Here is a 26825-nt window from a genome sequence, read left to right as displayed (position 1 = left end):
AGAAAGAAAATTGAGCCGTGCATTGCAAACACCTGTAAATGTGGCGTGATTGGACAACAGCTCTTCAAACTCTTCCCTCAGCCTCAGATTTCTGAATTGAACATTAAAGGTTACCTGAAGGTATCTGGTTCTGCTCTTAAGCTCACATGGGCCAGTCCCTGGATCTGTTCCCTGTGAGCATGGTGAGGGCCTGGCACAGGTTTTCCACAGAAGCTGTGGCTGCCCCAATCCTGGCAGTGTCCAAGGCCAAGTTGGATGGGGCTCTGAGCAACCTGGGATAGTAACCTGGGATAGTGGAAGGTGTCCCTGCCCATGGCAGTGGTTGGGTTGGATGAGCTTCCAACCCAAACCATTCTTTGATTTTGTGATTCTGTGATCTATGAATATGTGCATGGGTTGAGAAGGACTAATTTGGTAACTATGATTTGGGCAGTTTTATAGGAAAGATGTGAAACTGCTTCACCCATATCCAGTGGGAATATCCCAGCAGCCCAGAATTGCATCTCTGCCAGTCTTCCTGCTCCAAATTGCTTCTGCTGACCAATTCCCAACTATCTCCAGGCAGAAGGGCCCTAGTCAGTGGGAACTGCAGGGGAGCAGGAGCAGTGGAATGGAGGCAGCAGCCAGCTCTGCATGAAAGCAGAAGAGCCATGAGCTGGAGAATTGGGATCAGAAGACCCTGAGAGGGAGAGGGGCCCTCCCTGCAGCTGGCAGGGCACCAGCCCTAGCTGTAGCACAAGAACACAGGGCACTGGCCTGCAGGCAAGACACTGGGTTGGAAGCATCCCAACAGGATGCCTCTTTTATTGCTCTTGTATGGGCTGCCCACAGGGGCTGGGCTAGGAAGGGTTGTTTTGTTCCTTCTCTGAAACCATTGCAAAAGTTGTGCCCAGGGTAGTTGCAGAGCTTTGTTCTGGCTTCTCTAGCACAGTTACTGGTGGTTGATCCATTGAAAGCTGCCAGTGTTGGTGCAAACCTGATGAGGGCTGCCGTCTCTGAAGAGCTGCCAAGTGTCTTGGTGCACCTCAATTTCATGTATCTCCCCATTTTAGCACAGGGTGGCAAAGGGCTGCTGTGCCCTCAAATTGGGGCACAGCAGCCCTTTGCCACCCTGTGCTAAATATGAGGAGCATACAAGAGTGACATAGAAACATGAGCACATATAAGAGTGACAGAGGTTGTATGGACACTGCTTCCAATTCCAAGGGTTTCCCAATTCCTGCACTGCTCGAATTTTGGGTTCTTATTTCTTTTTTTTTTTTACTCTTTTGCAGTAGTAGTCTTCACTCAGTCTGTTTTCAAGCATTTCTCTGCAGCTGAGGGACAGAATATTACTATATTGGAATATGAGAGCTGAGATTCACACTGGTTTACAGCAATCCAGGACCTCCAGATAAAAATTCAGTAACCACTACTCTGACTTACAAGTATATGATAGGAAGCAGCAGTATTTAGTGTTTGGATATAAATCAAGGACCTCTACATATAGGTATTATGTAGAGTCCCTCCAGTAGGTATTCCTTTTTCTAGTCCTAAGGATAGATAGAAACTGAAGGTAGCGGACTTTTCAACTGAAGAGAATGGTCATTGCCCATGCTGTCTCCTTCTGGGATTTTCCAGGCTCAGTCGGCAGGATGTATCCCAGTTGTTTGCCCCTGACACCTCATTTGGAGCAACAGTCAAGCAGCTGGCTGCAGCTGGGAGGTAAGAGACACTGGGATGCTGGAATGGGGGCTAGGAATAAAAGTCTAATTTTCCCTGTGTGAGAAACATGGGAATTATCTAATGCCAGCTCTGGCTGCCCCCACAGCAACTCCAGTGACACAAATAGATGTGGAGTATTGCATTACATCACCAGGACAAACCCTAATGGGTTTATTTATGACCCAGGCAAAGCGAGACAGAGTGAGATTCTGATCTCTGCTTACCTGGTGTAAAGTGGGAGTAACTGCAGAGATAAACTGACATAACAAAGATTAGAACCTGGCCTCTTTGTCTGTAGCTGGTTGTAGAAGCAGCTGGCTTTTAGAAATTGCAGATGTCACATAAATCACTGGTAACAAAGTGGTTCTGGACTCCAGCCTCCAGCAACTTCTGACCATCTATCTCTGTAAAAGTGATGGTTCTCCATGCAGCTGGTTTGTGTCCAGAGGCTTTCAGCTGAGCAGAGTGGACAATCCTCCATCTCCCACAGCCCCAAGGAAGCAGTGAGATTTGTGCAGCACACAATCAGAAGGAGGCAGCTCATGAGATGCCATCTGATCAGAGATGGGGCTCCAATAATGGAAGTCTGCTGAGCACAGGGCAGTCATATCTCATCTGCTGAGCTCTGGAGGGAGGAGGGTGTTGGACAATAAGTAATCCTGATAGCAAAGTAGATCTTCCAGTGAGATATGCCCTGGTACTGACTGCTGGCACAGTGCTCTGAATATAGCTAAGGCAGAGGAGGTAAATAGGTGTGAATAAATACATCTCACTCTTCCTTAAGCACCTTGAGAGGAGGAATGTAGAGTGCTTGTTGTTCTCTTCTATTTAATGTGGCTTTCATTTTAGAAGACTCTGATATTCTACATACAAAATAACCTGAGGCTGCACTGACTTTGGGTGTGCTTATCCCAGAATAACGATTGTGGGGCTGTATCCTCTGTTTTTTGGTTACAGGGCTGTGGGGCAGTGTATTTCACTAAACAATTAGTTACCTGTCTGTGAGGAGTAAGACATGAGGGTATTTATACTCAGTTTACACTGAGAAGAAGGCCATTTTTGTGCCCTGAGGCACAAAAAGATGTAAAGGTCCACGGTATCACAGGCTCATCCAAGGTAAATATAGGGTTCATTTTTAGTAATATGTTTGAGGAGTAGCTTAACTAATAGAAGGTTTTTTTTTTTTTTTTTTTAATGTTAGAATTGCTAAAAGATGACATCTACCTCGGGCCAGATCCTTTTCAAACTATACAAATTGCTTTAGCCCCATCAGCAGTAGTTTGCACTAGCTGAAGATCTCACACCTTCACTGATCTTAAATTGCAGAAACTTCCAGGGTGCTGTTTCTGAATTGCAGCTTTTGCCTCCTTTGATACATTTCTCACATGTAATTTTTGGTGTCTTCTCCAGAGTCCCACACAGGACTATCACCAGTGCAAACAATGTATTTAATGTGTCTTAATGAATGTTACAATTCCTGGTATCTGTTGCAATGTTTATACTTGAGAAGACCAAGTCTGATTTACTCAAAGGAAAGCTGAGACAATTTGGTTATGTTTAGTGGCATCAGAAGGGGCAAAGGACCTGCCAGCCAAAAACCCCCAGCCCTAAAACATGTTATGGGCAGCTGAGCAGACAGTCTTATAAAGAAAAGTTAAGTTCATTACTTCAATATTTATTGGTGTTCCTGTTTGGAAATGGCCTCAGTTTGAGCCAGGGGAGGCCCAGGCTGGACATCAGGAGGACTTTCTTCATGGAAAGGGTGGCAGGCATAGGAACAGGCTGCCCAGGGAAGTGATGGAGTTACAGTCCTTTGTTCAAAAAACAACTGGATGTGGCACTCAATGCCATAGGTTAATTGACAAGGTGGTGATCAGTCAAAGACTGTATTTGATCTTGGAAGTCTTTTCCAACCTAAATCATTCTGTGATTCTGTGTGGTCTTGTGTGGTCTTGAAGGTGTCAGCATTTGCAGAAATAAAGGTCTAAGTTCTGCTTTTGTGAGGTTGTCAGCAGCCTGCATTTTTTAGGTTGCAGAGAGATTCTCTGTCAGAATGGACTAAAGACAGACTTGCAAAGAAACCTGCTCTACCTTCATGATTTACAACTACATTTCACTGCACTTGTCTGTTGTTTTTGGAAGTGTCTTTTTCAAATATTGGGATATCCTGGGATCACTCTATTCATTAACCAGCTAGAACTGAGCAGGAGGGGAGTGGCTGCTCTGCCTAAAGCACAGTTGGGGCTTTTTGTCATGTAGGAGTACCTGGCAGCTTTGCAAAGGACAACAAATGATTCCTTCCTAATGTGAGAGCAGCAGGAGCCAGGCATGCTGGTGGAAGGCAGGGCTGCTGCATCAGAGGGAAGAAGTTGCTGACACCCAAAGAAATGAGAGAGGGTGTGATAGGAAAGAAAAATATTTTGAAAAATGTTGTTTGCAAGTGGGAGCTGAATAGCTCTGAGAAAACCAGGGCATTAAACATTTTTCCTCTTCTCTAAGAAAATAATTTCCAAAGGGTGGAGCTATAAAATACCTTGATGTTATAGTTAATACTTCAGTAAAATATTGTTGTTAAGACAGAGGTCTCTGCTCATGGAATTTCTTCTGACTCCTATCCCTTGTAGAAATTCTCTCACTTCTCCATTCAAGGGATTAAAATTTGGCCTAGAGTAGATGCCAGCCATAGCCTGAACTTCTAAATATTTTCAATTTCATGTGAGAGAGTTACAATTTCTCTTAGAGAGAGAGTGACCATGAAATTTCCTGTGGAGAGCAGGAAGAGCATGTGAAGGCACCCTTCAAAGGGTTCTTTTGTGAAGGGTATGATGTCTGTCTGACACCACAGTTGCTTTCCTAGCTTTTCCGGCTAGCGCTGCTTTCCCCCTTTCTGAGAGACTGGGCACGGTGGTCAGGATGCTCCAAGATGATGGGCAGAAAGCTCCCAGCAGGAAGGCACTAAGAGGGTCACTGTCTGGGAAAAGGGACTCCTGTTTTGGAGAGGGATGTACAAGGGGCATGGTATGGCTCCCAAAGCAGGCTTCTGTTCTGAGTTTTCACTTCTGCAGTCTCAGCTCTCCCCAAATCCCTGGCTGCAAACAGCCTAGTGGGATAGGCAGCTCTTTAAGGCAGGAGATGTGTCCCATTATGCATCTGGCACTAGGAAACCTTTAATTTCTAGGCATCATTGTAAGGCAGGTAGTAACCAAGGGTTGATTATATTTGAGAGCGGCAGCTTGGCAGACTGCAGAATGAAATACAGATAAAGTGACCTTGTGATTTTGAAAGCGAGACCCATTATTTGTTTTGAAACATATTGCCTCAGTGACCCTGCAAGTTCTGCAGACATGTCCTGTCTGGAAATGCCATAACAGGTTGTTCGCTGTATTTTCAACTGAGTTAAGGTTTTGTTGAAATAAGGAGTATCAATCAAAGGCCAGAAGGCCACATTCCTTTGGTGTTGTTGATTTCACCAGTATCTTTTGTCTGAATGCCTGTGCTGACAGGGCATCAGGGGAGAACTCCTGGGGTGAGTGGGGATAAGTGAGGGCAGCCACATGGATCTGCATCCCTGTCAAACTTGTGTCAGCAGAGGTCAAGTTCTCAAGCTCCAGAGAGGACCCTCCAGCACCCAGGGATTAGTCAAGGGGAGAACCAGACACCCTCCACAGCACAGAATCAACATTATCTAGGGTGCAACAGGGACAAGTGGAATATAATACATGGGGGTGTGCAAGGGAGGTGCTGTTCACATCTTCAGAAAATGGCAGGGACACAACTCTCTCTCTGCTCTGAATCCTCCTCACCTTTTGTCACAGGAAATGTTCAAAATGAGATTTTTGTGTAGGGACAGTCAGACCATGGTGCTAAGGTCAAGTGTATGTGTTGGTCTTGGTTCATTGCAGCTTTTTTTCCAGGCTAGGATTTGAGTTCACATGAAACACAGCTCACCTACATATAGTGAGACAGAGCTGAGTGATTTTTCTTTCCTCTTGGTGGCAAATGGGAATTTTGCTGAGAAAAATGCTGGTTTTATTGTCTAGAAACTGTTCAGAAACTTGGTATTTGTTGAAAATTTGTTTGGAAAAAAAATATATTAAGGTACACTGACAAAACCAAAGGAAAAAATCACGTGTCCCTTTTCATCTCTTAGCACCAAGGATGTGGGATCCTCTCTTTTTCCTGAGGTGACATGATCTTAACTTTCCATCATGTTTGGACTATTTTGGTTGGTGATGTTCATGGCTGCTTCTAAGGGAGCCATCCAGTTCTTCATGGAATACTCAAATATTTACCAAGCAGGGGCAGGGAGGGAGGGCTGGGAACGAGGAAAAGTGGTGGCCACTCTGTCCACAAGATATTTACCAAAGAGAGGGAGCATCTGAGTCACAGGATCTGATCTCTTGCATATTTGTTCAGGCAAAGAAGACTTGGGTCAGCCAAGGGATTGAGAAGAGCAGCTTTGACTCCTCCTCTTCTGGTGAAAGCACTGAGGTGGTGAAGTCACTTCCCTGAGGGGAGTCCCCTAAGGCAAAAGGAGTGGTCTGAACGAGCCCCACCACTCAGAACTGGGAAAGAGGGGACAGAACTATCTTCATTCTGTGATCAGTGGTTTTCAGCAATAATTTTATCTACTTTTGTCTTTGATTTTTTTTTCTTTTTTTTTTGGGGTGGGGGAGGTTTTTGTTGTTGTTGTTGTTGTTGTTGTTGTGTTTGGTTTGGTTTGGTTTGGTTTGGTTTGGTTTGGTTTGAACTGTAAAGGGAGAACCTCCTGTTTCAAGCCTGGAATGCTTTATTCAATGTAAGTTGAAATGTTTAATTTTGAAATAAGAAAAAAACAACTACCAATAATTCCCTGTACTAAAATTGATCCCACCTCTTGATTTGTTTGGGATTAATGGCAGAAACTTAAAGTCACCATTTATTAAGAGGATCACCTGGCTTCCTCAGTCTGCAGATACCTGTGGAGGTGCTTCAGCTGAAAGTTGAGAGGGAAGTGAGAAGAGGAGGAGAAGAGGCACTGCCAGGAAAAGTTGGGATTTCATGGCTCCCTGGGAGGGGGAGAAGGACAGCACAAGAGCTCTGCACACTCTTGCCCTTGGGTCTGTCTTGCTGCAGTGGGCTCCATCCAGGACCTTAGAAACCATTAACCATTCCCAAGGTTTTGTCATAGCTGGCATTTCCATAAAAGATTTTGGGTTTAGAGTATTGGTAATTATGATTATTTTGTGTAAAATATATCCTTAGTAGTGTTATCACTCCTGAGTGATGGAGATGATGGCAGAGTCACCGTCCCTGGAGGTATTGAAGGAATGACTGGGTGTGACACTCAGTGCTCTGGTCTGGATGGCAATGTGGCCATGGATCAAAGGTTGGACTTGCTGATCTTGGAGGTCTTCTCCAACCTAATTTTCACACTTCTAATTTTAAAATACTAACTGAGGGAGGGAGAATTTTAAAAAGTTCTTCCTCATGTCCAGGTGGAACTTCATGCGCATCAGTTCCTGCCCATTCCTCTTGTTCTAGTGGTTGGCACCACCAAGAAGAGCCTGGATTTGAGGAGCTGACAAAAGGATTTTTGCTTTTCAGTACTGAAATGCATCCACACTTGTGCATGATGTATTGGCTAAGGCTAGAAGCAGCAGTCCTGGGAGATCCCTGGAGGTGAGTTCCACAGGGCTAGAGGGACCCAGCTCAAGGATCAGACTGGGAGGGGAGAACACATATGTAGCAGTCACTGCTGCTTGATGACTTATGGCTGTCTTCTGCTCAGTGGTGTCTGTGGACATGCCCAGTCCATGGCAGAAGTGAGGAAAACCAGGTTATGTGAAACCTCAGAAGAAAGTGGCAGAAGTTAAGGACTTTTCAGCTCATGCTGGCTAGGCAGTAAAAGGATATGCACCTACCCAACTACCTTGGTTCAGCTGGGGTGCTTTAATCTGATGTGTCTGAGCCCTTCAGTCCCATCCTTGAATTAGGTGAAGGAAGCAACAACGTGTAACAAGTGCTGGCAGTCATACTGGGTTTGTGTGAACATCAAGGTTAGCATTTCCAAAGCATGCAGGTGACTTCTGAAACCAAATTCAATTTAGAGTTAGACTTTGTGGCTCCAAAGTGCCTTCATTATTTTGGGAAATTAGATTTTGGGCCAAGTTTAAAAAAAAAAAAAAAAAAAAACAAACAACCAAATCAATCATAATTGCTAACAATGGGACACAAGTTCCTGAGTTACTTGGGTAGCTTTGAAAGCATTACTTGCTTATTTGCTTCTCTGAAAGAACTGAAAGAGTGACAAATCTGTTTTCCAGAGAAAAAGAGTTTCAATTGCAGGACACAGTTTAAGGTGCAGATTACAGTGAAAGATGAGATAAGACAGAGATAGCTTTCAAGAGGATAATCAACAACACACACGATTGAGGTGTAGTCTCCCGGTCTGCCCTCCCTCCTTCACGTAGTGCTCTTAGGAAGTCAGACATTGCCTCAGAGGAGGAGAGCACCTTCTTCCAGAGGCGCTGAAACCCTTGAGCCGGGCTCCTGCTGGCCCTCTGCCCCTGCAGGTACTTTGTGCCACGTGGGTGGGGCTGCAAGGTTTAAAAGCGCTCAGCTTCTCGGAGATGGAAACAGCACAGGTAGGGCACGATAATCAAGAAGATAATCTGGAAGGCTATTTACAAGGACCATAATAGAAACAGGTTTCCATGACCTCCTCCTCCTCCTTTATTGCCGAGCCTTTGGCTTGACCCGGCTCAGGGCTCCCACCGCTGCATCGCTGGGAACATCGTGCTCAGCCTGGCAGGGAGCCCGGGGCTTCCAGAGGAGGGGGAAGGTTTTGGCTACTGCTTGTAGTGGCAAATCAGCTGCAGAAGAGGGAGCCCATGTCTTCTCCAGCCTGGCACCTCCAGTTTCCTGTTTTCTCTCCAGTCATTTTCACACCTGCGCAGGAGGAAACTGAGAAGGAGGAAAAAAAAATTCAGTCAAAGTACATTGGGTTTAATTGGCTTAAAGAACATGAGTGTGGACATCACAGCCTAGCCCAGACACCTCCCAGAGTCTCCCCACGGGGCCAGGCCCCTCACCTTCAAAGGCCAGAGTCTGCAAGAAGAGGAAAGGTCCCTTTGGGCAACCACAAGAGGTACCAGTCAAAAGTCTTGTGACTGCCAACCACACAGGTGCTTGTATTCCAGGCATGCTCCTTGCAGGGTGTCAGAATGACAGGAATGTTTCCTCTGCGGCACACAGACATGAGCTGGCTTGCATGGGACACGGTTCAGCAGGAGGCACCTCAAACAGCCATAACACCAAAACAAGCAACACTCAGGCAGAACCCCTCTGATTATGCCCTTCACCCACACACTTCATAACCATCACCCCTTTTACTTCCCACTCCAGTTCATCCTGACCAAAACAAAAGGCAAGGGAGATACTGTTAATGAGGTGCAGGGGGACGGACGATATCACACTTCACACATCTGTAACTAGGGGGTTTAGCAGAGCTCCCAAAGAAAATATAAGGGGTTGCATTAGCCAGCTTCAGAAAATGTCTGACCTGCCAAAAAAAAAAAAAAAACACATTATTCCCTCTGAATACTATGGTATGTTATTGCCCCTCCACCCCGCACCAGGAAGGCATCATCTGTGGCAGGGATATACTTCAAGGAGACTGTGGTTTATATTACAGCTGCTAAGATAACTGGGAGCATTCAAAAGGAATCCCAGCTAGTGCAGCTTGTTTTACAATACCAGACTCCAAGCGGGAGTGGAAAGTAAGTTTGTTTTCCACGCTGCCCCTTTATCTTGATGTCAAATATATCCCCTGGGAAAGGAAAACATTTAAGCAGCAGATCCCATGGACACACACAAACTCATGCACCTTTTCCCCCCATCAAGCCGCAGCCATGTCTGGAGCATGGCACTGTTCAGTGCGTGGGTGCTGCTGGACAGCTGGAGTTTTGGCAGGGAAAGCCCAGGAAAAAGGTGCTTCAGGTGGGATAATCAACAGTCACAGGTGCTGGTGCCAGTGTGTGATCAGGGCTGGTCAAACCCACAAGCCACCTGCTGCAGGTGGAGTTGTGATCTCTTAGAGAGCACCTCCATGTGAGGGGATAATTACAGCTGGACAGGAACCATTTATTTGTGCGGACAAAAGCATAACAAAATCCAGTCATAAATCTCCCCAGATAGCTCATGTCTGAATTAAGATGCACATTTTTTAAGAAGAAGGGGCAGGAACTATTGGCTTGGCTTTTCAGGGGAGCATTGAGGGGGGTCTTCATTGCCTCTTTGAAGTACTGTAAATCTTTTGATCTACCTCAATCAGAGCTTGGCCTTAATACTGACACTATTGCCTAGATTCTGAAGTCTTAGATGATCATAATGGAACTTCCTGGTCTGAAAATCTGTTACAAGGCACTGCTATGTGTAAGAAGCATACATGGATGCAAGCCCTTCCATTATTATTATTATTATTATTATTATTATTATTATTATTATTATTATTATTATTATTATTATTGTTGTTGTTGTTGTTGTTGTTGTTGTTGTTGTTGTTGTTATTGTTATTCCTGGAGATGGACTCTTTATCTGGAACTATAATTACAGGACAAGGGAGAATGGCTTCAAGCAGAAAGAGAGTAGGTTAAGATTGGATATTAGAAAGAAATTTTTCCCTGTGAGGGTGGGAAGACACTGGAACAGGTTCTCCAGGGAAGCTGTGGCTGCCCCATCCCTGGAAGTGTCCAAGGCCAGGCTAGATGGGGCTCTGGGCACCCTGGGATAGTGAAAGGTGTCCCTGCCCATGGCAGGGGGTTGGAACGAAATGGTTTTTAAGGTCTCTTCCAACCCAAACCATTCCATGATTCTATGATTATTGCCCAGTCTGATGATGAGGATCTGTGTCTCCAGAGCTCTGGATCACAACTCTGCTGGTGGCCATGGTTTTTGTACCAGAAGCATGGTATAAATGCAAAGGGAATATCACGCTTTGGGCTGAATTGGTAAAAAGACAACCACAGGATAAGAATAAATGTTGCAGCTGCAATGTGGAAGCCAAATTTCCTTGCTGTCACGTGAGGGAGGACTGAACCAGTGTTCCTAAAGAATATGAGGATGCTTGAGGACATACCTTCTCACCCACAAAAATAAATTAATAAACTGGGATTCTTCTTAAGACAGGATCAGAGAAGCAGCCAAGGTATTTACATAAACATATACCCATTTCCAGTGCTAGTTAGCTAGACAATGATACCAAAATGAAGTGGGGAGCTCACTGAACATACCCATGCTCTGGAGGATCAGCAAGTTCAAACCTATATTTGGGTTTCACAGAAGGTTGTTGCTTTGTTATGAGGTTGAAGCACATTTCCAGTGTGAAAATTCTTCACCCATGCTTTGTTCTACATTGATGTGTGACTGTCACCAGCCCCTGTGGCTTGGGGCCACTGCTGCTCACACCACATCTTACTGCTGAGCCTCTGCAGCTGTCCTATTTTCTGAGTGCAAAAACTGATGCTAAGAAGTCTGGTTTCTCTCTTACTTGACACATGCTTTACACTGGTGATGCTCCTTGCCTTTCTAACAGCATGAAGAAAATCTTGGCAACAGCTTGAGGAATGGGAAGGAATGTTCTTTTGAGAGTCCTAACTGCTCAAACTGCAGTAATTTCAATAGGTAGAGCCCTGGTGTCACTACAGGGAGTTGAAAGCTGGGCCACCAAGCATGGGATCTTTCAGCCCTTGCCTCTGTGTCTTCTGCACCCACCATGAAGTTTATGGTGTAGGTATTCTCCTCAGAGGAGGCCTCCTCTGGGAGACCTCCTAGTTTCCTGTTCCTTCATAAGAGCTTTCAGTGTGTGGGTCTGGGAGGTGTGGTTGTCAGGGATTGTCACCTGAGGATGCCATTCCCAGAAACAGGGCTAAAAGTCTTGTGGTCATGATACAAGGCCAGAAGATATCACTGTGATCATCTGTATGGTGTGCTGTAACATAATCAGTCAAAATAAACTGTGGAAAGGGCTTGATTGAAGAAAGCATGTTTCTAAACAAAGTTATTTTATTTCCTCTCTGTTTTCAACAGCACTGCCTCTTTCGACTATTTCTCTCTCTCCTCAGTTATTCACCCATTCTTCTCCTAGTGTGCAGAGACTCACAACTCATACCACAGCACCAGTTTTCCTCCTCTACCCCCTTGGGCACTACTGAAATGCAACCAAACCCAAATCAAACCATTAGACTCTCCCCACGCTGAGCATTTTACTATTTTTTGGAACACCTTCTAGAAATGGAGCTGGTACCTCTAAAGATGTAAATCAGCATCAGGTTTTGTTGTGGTTTTTTTTTTTTTTTTTTTTTTTTTTTTTTTTTTTTTTGTTTGTTTGTTTTTGTTTTTGTTTTTTTTGTTTTGTTTTGTTTTGTTTTGTTTTGTTTTGTTTTTTACAGCCAAAAAGATTAAAATTACAACAAGGTAGATAAATCTCAATAGATTTCAGTGGGTTTTCTGTCTAGTCAAAACCATTCAATTTTCAGCAAAATTGAAGATTTGATTGATCAATTGATTTTTTATTATTTCGCTGGATAAGCACATGACAGACTAAAATCCACAGACATCTCCTGCAACTTCTTATCCTCTGATTTTGAAATGTCCCCTGGCTACTTGCCATCTGAAGTGCAGGGTGTCACTACACTCTGTGTGTCAGCTGAGATTTGGGAAGACTATGGCCAGCACCAGATGTTTCTTGCATGTTCACAAGTGCCAAGCGGTCTCTTTCCTGCCATTTACCAACAGTTTATATTCACACAGTCCTTCTCAGAAAACTCCAACTTATTGTCCTGATGATACATTTTGAACAGGAGTTCACTGTTGCTCTTTTGAACTTCCTCTTCCTTGTCCTCATTTGTTAATGGATTTCATTCCTCCCTAGCAGTTATTCATCCCTGAATGCTTGAATTAGCTGAAAAGGTTTTTCTATAACTGGTGGTCATTGAGAATCTTTGTCAATGAGCATTAATAGACATGAATATATTGAGAAAGTCATAAAAATCATCTCTATGGGGATTATCACATTTTATCTCTTTGATTTGATATCTTTGAAAGTGGTTGGTCAAGCACTTTATAATGAAGAACTTTGAACCATTGTACTTGTGAAGGAATTGTCTTCCTTGCCCCAGCTAGATGATGTATTTTATGTTTGGTTTTTAAAATACTGTAAGATTTTTAGTATTTTTAACCCCTAACTCTTCATTCACATCTGTATCTCAGGACATATAATCAGCTTTCAGAAAACCTCTTTTTCAACATACCGTAATTCTGACATTAGTACCTTTATTTTGGAAAATAGTTGCTAAGTGAGAATTATATTTAAAAAGCTTCTCTAACAGGATTTAAACATTTTATCCATGCATTAACATAGGCAGCTTAAAAAATTATATTCTTATGATTTACTTTGGCAAAATATCTATTTGGAGTCACTGGTCTTGTGGTGATAGATCTACTCTCACTGTTTGTACTGGATTTAAAAGGGAGTGCCTCATTCTTAAACTAATTGCCTGTCATTTATCCCAGGGGAAATACTTTTATAAGGATAAGGGGCTAAAGGCCAACTTTTCAAAGGCATGTAGGCACCTTAGGATGAAGACAAGGCACTAGGAAAGCACCAAGACAGCTGAGGTATTCCTGAGAAATTCTGTGGGTGTTTGGCTGTGCCTCTAGGTGCCCACATGTGTTCCTAAGACTTTTTTCTCTCCTTGGCCAGAAGAGAGGTTTCCAGAGCAGCTGTGACACAGACGATCTCTGCGAGAGGCATGGGGAGAAGCTGCTCCCCTTTCTCTTATCCCAGGATGTGATTAAACTGAGCTGGATGGGAAATGCGAGGGAGCCTCAGAAATGTCATTTGTAGGAAATACAACTTGAATCCTGGGCTTTAAATGTCACAGCACAGCCACTGTGCTAGGAATTACTCTCTGAGGGGCTGGATGGTGTCACATCCATGTGGAATACACAGGACTGCAGTAAGAGGTGCAGGGAACATCCAAGGCTTGCAAGGATGACCCTGCTCCACCTGGAGACACTTTTCCTTGGAGGTTCCATGGTGGTGCCAGAGGGTTCCTCACTGCACCCGAGCTGGTGAATGGCTGTGAGGCTCCTCACCAAGTGCAAAGCCATTGCTTGCAGTGAAATTCAAATGCTTGCTGGAGGGAACAATGGGAAAATGTGTCCCACATCCTGTACACACATCCTGTCTCACTCGTTCCCTGCCTTCCTGCTCAGTCACACAGCACTGCCCTAAGAAAGGTTTCTTGTCCTGGTCACATTCCTCTTTGCTTTGTCTCTTGTTTCTGTGTGGATTCCCTTCTTTTCTTGTAAGGACTTTCCTTGTTTCATCACATGTCCTCTTATGGTCCTCCTTTCCTTCTTCTCCCTCAGTAATTAGTTTCAATCTGTGTGCTGGTGCTGCACAATGCCTTAATTTTCCTCACTTCATCCTTCATCCCATTTCTCATTTCTATAGTTCTCTTGTGCTCCTTCCCCTCTCCTCTCCCCAACTTTCCTCAGGTTCCTCCAGATTTTTAGCTCCTTTTTTTTTTCTTCCTACCCTCTGTCTCTCTTTAATAATTTAATTGGCATGCTTTCTTCAAGCTGTCTTAGAAAGCCTTATTTTTTTTCTTCTCTCTTTTCAGCTTCTTTCCTGAATTGCAGTCACACAAGTTCTGCTTTCCTGACTGCAGAGTCACAGCAGCTGTGGTGCAGCAGAGCATCTGAAAAGAAAATGCTAATGGGGGTTTTTATAGAGTACAGTAAAAGGCTCAGATTTAAAAAAATAATAATGCTACACCTCAGTGCTACCTCTAACCGAGACTATTGCTTCTTGAGAGTTTCCTTCTAGAGCCTGCAGTAGCAAATCAGAATCCATAACCTCTTGTGCCATCTCCCTGCCTGTCATAACCACAGGCAAAGCTGAGTTAGCAATTTTCTTTTGAGGGAAGCAAAGATGTATCTGTGTAATGGTATCTCCCCTGTGCCTGATAACAAGATTACAAAGAGTGTGCAAGGCAGTTTTATGGACATCCTGCCAATATGTCAAGTACTGATTGTACATGGAAGCATCTCTCATCAGACACTTTCAGATCAAACTGGTTCTGCAAACATTTCTCCATGAGAGTTCATTAAAATCCATACAGGAATTTGCTCCAGTCATACTAATGTATGACCCTCAGGTCAGCTTTCTGTGATCATTCACAGTTTATTTATCACCAACAACCGGTCTATACACATTTCAGCCTTGGATGGGTCAGTATTTCCACATACGGATACTGGAGTTCATGGTCATCCAGCTCAGGACAAGGAACATGTCATAGACTCAGCTACACCAAAGCAAATTATTTCCTCTATAAAAGAGAGAAATCTGTTTAAAATAATGCAATATTATGTAAATTATGAAAAAAATCTCCTTAGTGCTGGATATTTTTGTAGAGCAGTGACAATCTGATCATTTCCTGGCAGAAAATCTGTAAGAAGTAAAATACATTAAAGTAAATGGTTTCTCTCAAATTACTTATCCATAGAGCTACTTAAAAAGAAATCTTTGTAACCTAAGACAGCCCTAAGACAAGGCTTAGCCCGTAAGTTTCTCTGGTTTGATCCCTTTTAAAGAGGAGTCCTAGCAGGGTCTTCTAGGACACCACTGAGCTTCCATCTGCTGCCAGCCCTATCCCACCCGGATGTCTCTCATGTCCACAGCAATTTTAACCTGCTCTTCTCTCATGCCGGGAGCTCCTGAGTTGAGGAGGATTTGGTGAGCTGTGACAAGTGGAAAACAGGAGCCAAGCCACAGAAATAGAGCGTCAGTGACTGAACTGGCAGGACATGAACGATGGTAAAGAATCTGGGCTGGCCTGCTCCATCCCATGGCCTGAATGCAGGAACACCACCTTCCTTTGTGCGGTGCTCTGGGAGGCCAAGGTGGAAAAGGCTCTAATGGAATTCCTGCAGGGACAGTTTTCCCTGGCTCAGTGGGAGCTGTTTGCACACAGACGCCACGGAGTAAGCTGCTAGGTGTTTATTAACTCAGCTTGCAAGAGGAGGGGAAGGGCAGAGGAAAACCGCTGAGGGGAAAATGCCGGTTAAAAAGACAGACCACCACCCCCTGCTGTTCACCGGAGCTGAGGGAGCCGCGGCTGAGCGAGGTCCTTGTAACCTGTCTGGTAAGTTTTAAATGATGTTTTCCCTCTCTCTAACTGGCTGGCGCGTATGTGTGTTACGAAACAGCAATTAAAATATTCAACCAAGGGCTTAACCCTCGACTGTTTCTGTGTTTCACCCCTCATTTAGTGACAGGCCCTGCGCCGGGGGCTCAGGGGGCACGTGGGGGGCGATGTGGGGCCTGCCGGACACCTCGCCCGCCCTGAGGTGCGGCCTTCCCTCTGTGGGATTCGGTGGCACGCAAGGCGAGAGATCCTTTGGGATGAATAGAGCCCTTGGCCTGTCGTTTAGGCCATCCAGCCGCTCTGTGTTCTTTGTCAGGGCCAAACAAGTTCCATATCATTACGCTGGCATTCGCTTGCCCAGTCTCATTATTAGGTGCATTAGCTGTGGGAACTAAATCCATTACAAAAAAAAAAAAAAAAAAAAAAAAAAAAAAAAAGAAAAAGGGAGTGGAATTGGCTCTCTCTCTCACACACACACACACACAAAAAAAAAAAAAAAAAAAAAAAAAAAAAGGCTTTCCCAGCTCAGGCTAACAACTTGTGCCTATTAACTAAAAACGATCATTAGAAAATTCCCTGCAGACGTAAAGCTTCAGGAGAAGCTCGTTTCACGTATGCACTTGCCTTGTTACATGGCCACATAACGAGCCTTAAAGAAATATACCCTCCCACACTTGGGTCGGGATTGGGAAAGGGGCTTCCAGGCAGGTCCTGCACTGCCTTTAAAATAAGTCTTCTTTCTCTCTGCGTCTTCCAACAGTACTGCTTAAAAAATACCGTGCCAGTAGGAGGTAATAAATCTATAGCCTGAAAAGGGGAAGGATATTAGGGGACAAGCATGTCAGATTGGGGTGGTCACTGAAAAAAGAAAACAAGTGGTTGCATGTGAAAGGAGAGGTGTGCTAATGTCTTTACAAACAATTCCATGGGTGAAGGTATGGGTGTTAACGTCTTTGAAATAGGTCTTAATGTCTCTATCAACTTCAAGCCAGCTGGTTTGTTACAGAACCCGGACAGTTTTACTCCTGAAGCAGACAAATGGGGCCTCATAAGCTGGAGTTCCTGAACTTTGGGGTAACATGACAGGTTCAAGGGGGGATATGTTGCAGGTGGTTTGGGAAGGCTGTACCTTCCCTGTACCTCAGCCAGAGGGGAAAGGCAGAGGGCAACATGCAGCCGGGAGTTCAGGATAAAAGGAGGCTGTACTCTCCAAAACTTCGAGAGAGAGAGAAAAACCCGCAGGTGCGCCCCGGTGGACTCTCTCCCTTTACTTGAATAAAGTTGCAGGACTCTTCTGTCTTCTTTATGGACACTGGCTTTTCACAGCGTGATTTTCCACACACATAGAACTTTATTTTTTTATATTATAGTGACCTTTTATACAGGTCAAATAATGGAAAAAATCAATGGAGATTAAGTCTCTGAATTACACAAAGGTAGTTCTCTATTAACAGCAAACTGTCTTTGTGGACATTCATAGAATCTTCCCTGGATGCTTTACTGTAATTGCAACAAACCACGAGGCAACAGGTAGATGCATGGGGATCCCCAGGCTGCTCAGGAGCCATGGGGAGTTTTCCATTGGGTGAGAATGTACATGTCAACTCAAATGTCCTGGTTACTCTGGCTTTTGGTGGTCCTTGTGCTTTTGGCACTGGGGAAGCTGGTCCCTGGAACATACTGGTTGGTTGGTTTCTCTGGGATTTTTGTGGGTCCCACTTCCAGTGGTCCATTGCTTTCAAAGGCAAAAAATACTTCCCAGCTAAGCATAGAATCTGTTATTTGGTCAGCAGCTCAATTCACAGGCTTCTGATTAAAAGCTTTTCCTCACAGAAGATATTTTCTTTCTTAGTATTTCCTAATGCTAAGACTTTTTTAGGTTGTATGATAGTCTTTCTAGGAAATTATGAATTTTCCAGTTTCCAAGTCATGTGAAGATAAGCAGGACACATCTCTGGAGATTATTGGGGACAGTATTTTCCTGACAGCAAAAACAAATGCACAAGCCTTTCCCACCCATAATGAATGCACAATAGTTCTCTTCTGGTTACCAAGCATCAGAAACAGGTCCCTAAATTCAGTTGATTTAAGCCAGTGATAAATAACCATGGTTTAGCTATTCCCTCTCTGGAGTGCCCACCATTGACTGGTGTGATGGAGCAGGAAGCGACAGCTGGGAGTTGAATGATGCTCCCCATGGGGAGGTAACGGGGTGGGCAGGGTGCTGTCTCACCAACCAGGGTGCTGCCCTGCAGCACCTGAATGCAAAAGTGTCACAGGACCTGAGAGGCAGTGAGCAGGAGCAGCCATCTGGTCAGTGACGGCCAGGAAAATTTGGAGGAATGAGGCAGGACCCTGGTATGCATCAGTGAGGTGCATGGCCAGGCAGAGGCACAGCTGCTTTGTAGCTCATGCATACATCAAAGCTGAGGGAGGAGGAGAGTCTCCCAGTGAGGCTTTTCCCAGCTCTTTCCCAGCAGCCAGATCCAAGGTCACATAGCTGCACCACAGCTGGGCTGGGGCACAGGCAGCTGAACCCCAGGGATGTGCATTTGCCTCTGGCAAGCAGCTGGATGGGTGCAGAGGTGACATGGTTCTGCTGCTCCCACAACCCTTCACTGGAAATGGTGGAACGGACGCAAGAAGCTGTGTCTCCTAAGCAGCTTCAGCCATGCTTTGCTTGCCCAGGGTTTGTCCTCTTGGGCCAAGGATGGAAGCAGCCACCCCTGAAGACACTCTGGGCTGAGCAAGCCCTTGGCTTCCTGCGCTGGCATTCTTTCCTGGTGCTCCATTTGCTCACCCAGGCTGTGAAAAATCTACCTCACAAGGATGCCCCGTCCATATGGCAGCCTAAGGTCATGCTTGTGTGTGGCTGTGCAACCAAAATGTGGGGATGCCAAAAGCAGACTCTGTGATCTGCTTCCCTTTGGCTTATCCCTACCCCCTGTGGAGACCAATCATGGTATGCACCTGGAATAGATGCAGATTTAGGGAACTACTTGACCAACAGGCTTGCATAGGTCTCATTCAAACACATGTCAATAGTTTTTGCTCTAATCCCACTTCTCTTCAGTGCTCCTGAATGATGGCCATAATGCCAGCAAGCACAGTCTTAGCAGAAGGTTTATCTCCTGCCATTTCCCCCTTGAGGGCACTTTTCTCCCAGATGAAAGTGTCTTTGGATCTGTCAGGCTGAAAAAACTCCATAGTGCTCTGAATCTTCACTCAGCAGATGGCAGGGAATGAGCAGCCTCAGTGCCCATTCAACACATTGGAGGCTAGGATATTTAAGCAACTCCTCTGCTGCTTCCTATTGAGATATTAGCTCACAAACTACCTATTATTGTCTCTCCCAAACTCCTGCTCAGAGCAGTGCTCAGCTTTGAGAGAAGTTAATGAGCAAGTTTTTGATCATTTGGGTTTCTCACTGTCCCTGGACTCCTGCACAGGGGTATTTGGTAAGTTAAGGACCATATGGGTTAATTTCAATCAAACTGATAAACAGAGATGTCTGGCACTGACAAAACAAGATAACATCCAAAACTGACCAGAACTTAAGACACCAAGTGACATGGACAGAACCTAATCAGACCTGCTCACCCTCTTCCTCCTTCTCCTCACACCAGCAGCTCATGCTTCCTACAAAAGAAATGTAATGTTTTGAAAAAAAGTAGCAGGAGCTAGGATATGTGTGCTATTAGGCCTTTCTCAGATGCCAAAGCAAGCAACTTTGTGGAAATTTAAAAAAGGAAAAAAGTCTGCTGTAATAAACCTTCATTGCACTGTTCTTTCATCCGGATTGTTGCAAGCATCTTTTGGGTGTGCTGACATTAAAAATTATGATCTGTTAAAACATGTTCATTTCAAATGCTTACAGCTTTTCAAAGCACCTTTTTTTTTTTTTTTTTTTTTTCTGAGAAGGATATTTTCCCATCTTAGTCTGGGAAAAAGTGTATTTCTAGAAGTTTCAAATCCCAAACATGTAATTTTGTAAGAAGTTTTTGCATTAAAAAAAAAAATCCTTCTTTAATGAAAAAGATAGGATGAGCTGGTTTTGCTGTGGGAATAACAAAAACCAGCCAAGACATAAAGTATTTCATAATACAGACATTTTCAGGTGTATTGCCTTTTTTTTTACTAACCTGCTACTAGCACAGTGTAACACATACAGATCTTCCTGCAGGACTTGTTTTTGATGGAGCACAGGATGAGCTGAAAAATCCTGCTGTCTGTCCTTGGTGAAAAGTTTTGCCTTCTCAGCATCACTGCCTGAGGAAAATGAAAGGTGTTCTTATTTTTTGTCAAGTTCCACGAGTTCTAACAGGTCCCAGACAGTGATTTGGGAGTTCCTCAGAATTTTACTGCATCAAGTTCTTTATGTGATGGCCCAGTGTATCAGTGAATGAAATCAGAGCCAGAGAGTGAGTTTATATGGGTTTATTGTAGATGTTATAAAAAGCTTTAGGCATCCCTCCCTCTAATCACTTGCTCATTCATCAGGTACTCCCAAACCATGGGATGCCCTTGATGCCAAATCTTTTTGGATGCTGCTTTGATCCCAAAAAGGCATCAAAAGGTAGAAAAGGTTTGTGGAGTTTCTAGATCCAGCTCTTTTGACCATTTCTTTGGGTTTTTGGTTGTTTGGGGTTTTTCTGTGTGAGCAAACTAGAAAATTAAATAACTGTTTCCTTTTTTATTTTCTTTTCAAAGAAAAAGAATGTTTTCTGTATTATTCTGCATTATTACAGAAAATAATCTGTAGGAATAATTTCTTGAGCTACCCCTCTTCTCTTCATGTTCTGAGCTCAAGAGAGACCTACTGAGAGAGGCAGCTGTTCCAGATAGAGAAAACTTCTTCCAGAATGTGATTAAAACCATAATTTGAGTGTTATATCCAGTAAGATTAACTGAGATAAAAGAAAATTTAATTGATGAACCTTTGTTCAACTGACTTGCAATTGGTGATCATGGAACTTCGTGAAATTTCAGCTTTTGTTGAGTAATACTTTTCTCAGCAGTGTCAGTTCTTTCTTAGGTGTGGAATGGAATCCTTGTTTCCTGACTAGCCCTGGAAGTTATCTCATTGACCTATTTAAAATTTATCTGTGTCTCTGTTGTGATCCATACACATATCTCAGTGGTCAACAGAAATATTTTGCTGCAAATATTTGAACTTCCAGCCAGTTTATTGGAAAAAATGTCATCAGAGCTAATGTCCCTGTTCCCTGAGGAATGTAAATCCTGCAGTTAGGTTTCTAAAGCAAATCACAAGTGTTCATTCCAGTTGCTTCACAGAACTGTTCTGCAGGATTTGGGTAAAATTTACCCTGAAGCAGAAAAACTTTTCCATAAAAAGTTCACTGAGCTGTTTGCTGTGAATACCAAGCATGAGCAAGATGGAGAAGTGGGACTGATGTGCTGTAAATAGTGAATGAGAATTTGCTGAAAAAATTACCACAATTTTCTTGAAAACAGAGCTATCATGGAATCATGGAAAGGTTTGCGTTGGAAGGGACCTTAAGGATCATCCACTTCCAACCCCTTGCCATGGGCAGGGACACCTGCCACTGTTCCAGGTTGCTCAGAGTCCCATTCCACCTGGCCTGGGCACTTCCAGGGATAGAGCAGTTATTCCCACAGCTTCTTGGTGATTGCAATAGGCATTGATCAATAAATTACAGTGACATTAATTGCTGTTAATATTAGTCTAACTAATATAATTACACAGGTTTTAATATTTTTTTTTTCTATTCTGTTCTTTTTTTTATTAATTGTTTTTCATGATATGAGCCACTGATTTTGTCTCCAGTTCAAAACTTGATCTAATTCCAGGAATGCCTGAAAACATTCACTATATCTTTTCTGCTGGGAAAAAAAAAAAAAAAAAAATCTCTCAACTTACTCTTAGCTCTCTGCTCCAAAAATAAAATGTACGGTACATAACAAATTTGGTCTGACAGCATTTTCCCAGCTGGAAGGATGGAACTTCTTAATTGGTGTATAAATAAATAGTGGTTTGATCCTGCTCTTAAATATATATTAAAAAAAAAGAATTTTGGCTTTGCCTCTAGTATGCATAGGAACAGATCTTCCTTTCTAACAGAAACAGTAACAGAAAAGGACTCTTCACTGAGCCCAATTTAAAAGCTAAATCTGAAGTCTAAACACACTGAAATAAATTTAAATCCTGCTGCTGCTGTTGAGGAAGGCCTATGAAGCTCCCTGTGTCTCTTGACATACGGTTTCCATACCACTTTAGTTCATAAATCATAATTTTTAATTGCTTTGAAGTTTGACGTAAGAACCTCAAGTGCTGTTGAATCATCAAATAAATAGCTGCTTAGCAAGAAGATGCTCCTCTGAACTGAGGTTTACCTTGTGTTTTCCGAGTAAAGGAAGTGACAGTTTAGATGGGAGTTCACCCAGAATAATGGTGTAGTTTTCACTTTTGCTACCTGGCAATAAATTGAAACTAAATGTAGACACCAATCTGCAAATCCAGAAACTAGAAGAGGGACAAGCACATTGGTCCAAACCCATAAAATGTGTTTATTTGATCCTCAACTGCAACACAAGGCACCATGAGGCTCTGAAATACTCATGCCTAGTGCACCTGAGCACTCCAGGTGCATTGCTTGGTTGAAGTTCCCTTGGCACTGGAGTTTTTACAGTAGGAGACATGCAGCAAACACCCAAATCCTGAAGCTTTTCACTCCATCTCATGTCACCTCTGAGTCCAAACCAGAAGGATCCTCAGAAGCCCAAGAGCCTGACCTTTTTGGGATGTGTCTTCTTTTTCCTCATAGCCCAAGAATTAATAATTCATCCTGAGAAAGGAGAAGGTCTATTTGGGGAAAAGTGGGAGAAATCCAAAACACATCTCCTAGCTCCTGAAAAAGGACAGCCCCACCAAAATCAGCCAGTAAACATTTTGTTTCCTGGCCCCATCTGTGCAGCACACAGACCAGAGGCTTTGAGAAGCTCTCCCTGCCAGAATATGAGATAAATGTGCCATTAGGGAACTCCCTTTTTCTGTTTCTGGGGTGCTGGCACACTTTTGATTAAAATACGTCAGTTTAAAGGACTATGCACCAGTCTGGGCGTGTAATATTTGTATGGAGCTTAAGATGGTCCTGCCATAACACTTCTGTCTCCCCCATTGTGCAAAGTTGGACCAGAAATCTCATGCGAATGAGCTTACTCATGAGATATCTGCTAATTCTGGCTTCAAGTTATGCTGTAAATAGTATGAGAACTGCCTTTCTAGCAGTTTTTGGGAATTTGGCTCCCAGCCATTGCTAGAAAAGCCCAAGCTGTGACCTAAGTGAAAAGTAAGGGGGAAAGAAAAATGCTCCAGATTTCCAGAAATCTCTTTACTAGTACCAGAAGTTGGTCTTCTCCTCTGTGTTCATCTGCTCAGGTGGAATGGCCTCTGTTTGCAAGGACATGCTTTTGTGAGATCAGGGACCTTGCAGAAGGCACACTGCCCTGTATTCAGGTACTTTGATGGCTGGGTACAGCTGTTTTGTGGAGTTTTTGAGGAATAGAAAGCTATGTCAAAAGCTGCATGGCAATCTCAGGACTCCGTCTACAGCTCTTCAGCAACTGAGACTCCTGATGCCATTGCTGCTTTCTCCTCTGCCTCCTTCAGAGGTGCTGGGATGGTGCCCTTTTCCCTACCCTGTGATTCCCTGCCCTGCCAGCTACCTGCCCTGCCTCCCAAGTCTCATTTTCACTGCTGGGTCCAGGAACCCAAGGTTCTGCCTCGTAGCAAAGCCCTTGGGCAGTTCTGTGTGCAAACAGTGCCTCAAAAAGAATCTGGGTCTTGGCAGACAGGTGGCTTTTTTATTTTTCCCTCTGTGCAAATAAACCTGGTACCCCAGAAAACAATCTCTGCTTTCAAAACTAAAGGCAAAAGTCATGTGCTTTACAGGCCTAAACTTGAGTACTGGATTCTTTCTCATATGCAAATTATTCTCAGCCTTGGTATCAAAAGTACCAGTAAGCATGTACCTATAAACACTCATTAGCTTTAATTGCACTGAGAACGCCTGTGAGGGGTCTTGGATTAGCTGACTTAGTGCACTACTCAGAGTTTCTAAGGCTGACAATGTCACACAGAAATTTTACATATATCAGAGATGAAACATGGCATCATAGAATCACAGAATATTCTGAGTTGGCAGGGACAAACAGGGATCATCCAGTCCAACTCCTGGCCCTGCTCAGGACACCCCAACAATCCCACCCTGTGCATCCCTGAGAATGCTGTCCAAATGCTTCTGGAGCTCTGGCAGCCTTGGGGCTGTGACCATTCCCTGGGCAGCCTATTCAGTGCTCCACATCCTCTGGGGGAAGAACCTTTTCCTGATATTAACCCTAACCCTGTCCTCACACAGCTCCAGCTGTGCCCTCAGCTCCTGTCCCTGGTCACAGATCAGGGCCTGCCCCTCCTCTTCCCCTCGTGAGGAGGCTGCAGAACTGCTGTGAGCTCTGACCTCAGTCTGCTCTTCCCCTGATGAACAGTACATGTAACACAGCCTTGTTGCAGTATTAGTAGCCAAGTTACTGTGTTTTCATAATGACACTATTGGTCACTAATGGTCACTAATGGTCACTTCCAAGTATTTTCCAACAGATATTGAAAGCACAACAGGTGATTTAAAATTGCCAGGAAGAGATGGGTTCCTTCAGTAATTAATCAAGTAAGCAATGATTATCACAGAAAACATCTTGTCTAAAGCCTCCATCACATTTAAAAGATGGTTGCTTCTCTGGGCAACCTGTGCCAGGGCCTCAGCACCCTCACAGGGAACAATTTCTTCCTCATATCCAATCTTAACCTACTCTCTGTCACTTTGGAGCCATTCCCACTTGTCCTGTCACTCCAGGCCCTTGTCAAGAGTCTCTCTCCATCTTTCCTGTGCGTTCCCTTCAGGCACTGCAAGGCCACAGTGAGGTCACCCCAAAGCCTTATCTTCTCCAGGCTGAACAATCCCAATTCCCTCAGCCTTTCCTCCCAGCAGAGCTGCTCCATCCCTCTGATCCCCTTGGCGTCCCTGCTGTGGCCTGGCTCCAGCAGCTCCCTGTCCTTCCTGTGCTGGGATCCCAAAGCTGGATGCAGCCCTGCAGGGGGGTCTCAGCAGAAGAGGGCAGAGGGGCAGAATCCCTTCCCTCACCCTGGTTCCATAACTGTATCTGATTCAAACATCATTTATTAATGTGTGGGTTTTGCCTCTGCTGGTTTGCAAATTAATTTATTCCCAATTCTAGGGTAAAACCATGTCAGCAGTTATTTGTAATTTACTGTTTGTGAATGTGAAAATTGTGCCCTCTTCCACCTGATAAAATATCCAACCCCCCAACTCTTTATAGTGTTTATGTGTCTAATTGTTAGTATTTTCAATGAGGTTTAGATGTCTGTGCACCTTAGGATTGATTCAGTCATTCTTCTAAAATTTGGTACTGAAATAAATATCCTGATTGGCCTCATGCAACTGTGAGGGTCTGAGCACATGGACTTGAGACTAGTTGTACAGGAGCCTTTGTAAAACAAGGACTTTCAATCGAGTTTATAGGGAACACCTGTGGAAACCTCTGTGTACATGACACACAACCTGCAAACAATTTTCCAGTGACTTGTGTTGAGGAATGTTATGTACTGGTATTTACTTTTCAAATTCTTCATGTTGTAGCAAGTAACACACACACATTCTCTGACAAGGTCTTTGCAAACATCTGTGGGAACACCAAATATGCAAATTGTAGCCAGAACAAGTTCTTCATAAACAGCCAAGAAGCTGAAACAGATTTTCATAAAACCTTTGTTAAATGGTGAGAGTATCAGCAGTCACTGAAGCCCTTTTAGTCAGCATGTATCCCCAGAAGGGCTGCGTCATATGGAGAGTTTCAATGCCCACCAGGATGTCCTCTACAGGACCAGAGGCTCCTCCTCCTCCTTTGTAAGACTTTTGTGAGCAAAAAGTGTGACAGATTTGAGTAATGTGTAGTTATTTGCACGGGCAGCCATCAGACATTGGGCACATTTTGAATTCCATTGCTGCAGTATCCAGGCATCTCCCAGCTGTTTATGCATTGCTTCTTCCTTAAGCTCCATGTAACAGGAATCTATCCATCCCATTTTCCAGGTCCAGCACCTGAGCACAGCTGGGACAGTTCATAATGCTAATGCTCTGCAAGAGCATAAAGGGGCAGAGGGACATCTAGTGGGATCTCTACTCTCTCTGCATTTGCAGGCCACCAGAAATCTCACAGGGTTCACCTCACCTGTGACACATCTTCAGAGCAGCACCCAGATCCTTCACTTCATGAGGATGCTGAGGCTGGACTGTGATTCAGGCTATGGATCTTGTGTTTATACTTTCTGAAGATTCACAGCCTGTTGTGAGTAAAGGCAAGAGTAATGACTAATCTGATTTCTGTCAGAGAGCTCACCTTGACAGACTTCCAGCAGCAGTGAGGTTGAAGGTATTTTGAAGGTTATCTTCACAAAAAAAGGACTGGCAACTTACACTGGAAAAAACCAACTGTGTGATTAGCTACTTCTTTCTTGACACTGCTGATGGCTAAGTGATTACAATGCACTGTATTGCCCTTCTCAGCTGGTGTAGTTTCATCCACTGAAGGCAAAAGGCTAGGAGAATTTATATTAGCCAGGGGTCTGTGACTAAACTACTGTGTCCATATATCCATTTTGCAAGCTCTTCATTCCCTGCAACTGTCCTCAAGTTCTTTGTGCCAGAAGAGCAGGATTTCTCACTGGCCAACATATGAACCCCTTCTAGTCACTGAACTTGTCTTTCAGGCATCATGGAAACTGGCTTTGTTAGGGAAGCAATACCTGAACCAAGCCAGGTTGCAGGTACAGTGCAGCATGGCTCTGAAAGCCAAGGACATGTTCGCCAT

The 26825-nt window shown here is 44.0% G+C and overlaps 1 long non-coding RNA gene across 6 annotated transcripts in view; it reads left to right on the top strand.

Moving 5' to 3' along the window:
- The window catches only part of LOC128788897 (uncharacterized), a 107817-nt gene that overhangs the window by 32195 nt on the left and 48797 nt on the right, over positions 1–26825 (top strand). For 2 of the 6 annotated variants that reach the window (XR_008431240.1, XR_008431242.1), the window contains exon 1: positions 15334–15896. The exons of 3 other annotated variants lie outside the window; for them this stretch is intronic. This is a non-coding gene — a long non-coding RNA (uncharacterized LOC128788897). Of the gene's footprint in view, positions 1–15297; positions 15897–26825 lie in introns of those variants that run through there. One more of the 6 variants, XR_008431243.1, reaches the window with a different exon arrangement.

Source organism: Vidua chalybeata, chromosome 5 (assembly GCF_026979565.1).
Source record: "Vidua chalybeata isolate OUT-0048 chromosome 5, bVidCha1 merged haplotype, whole genome shotgun sequence".
Lineage (NCBI taxonomy): Eukaryota > Metazoa > Chordata > Aves > Passeriformes > Viduidae > Vidua > Vidua chalybeata.
Note: the sequence above shows the minus strand (reverse complement) of the source record. Positions and strands in the feature narration are given on the sequence as shown.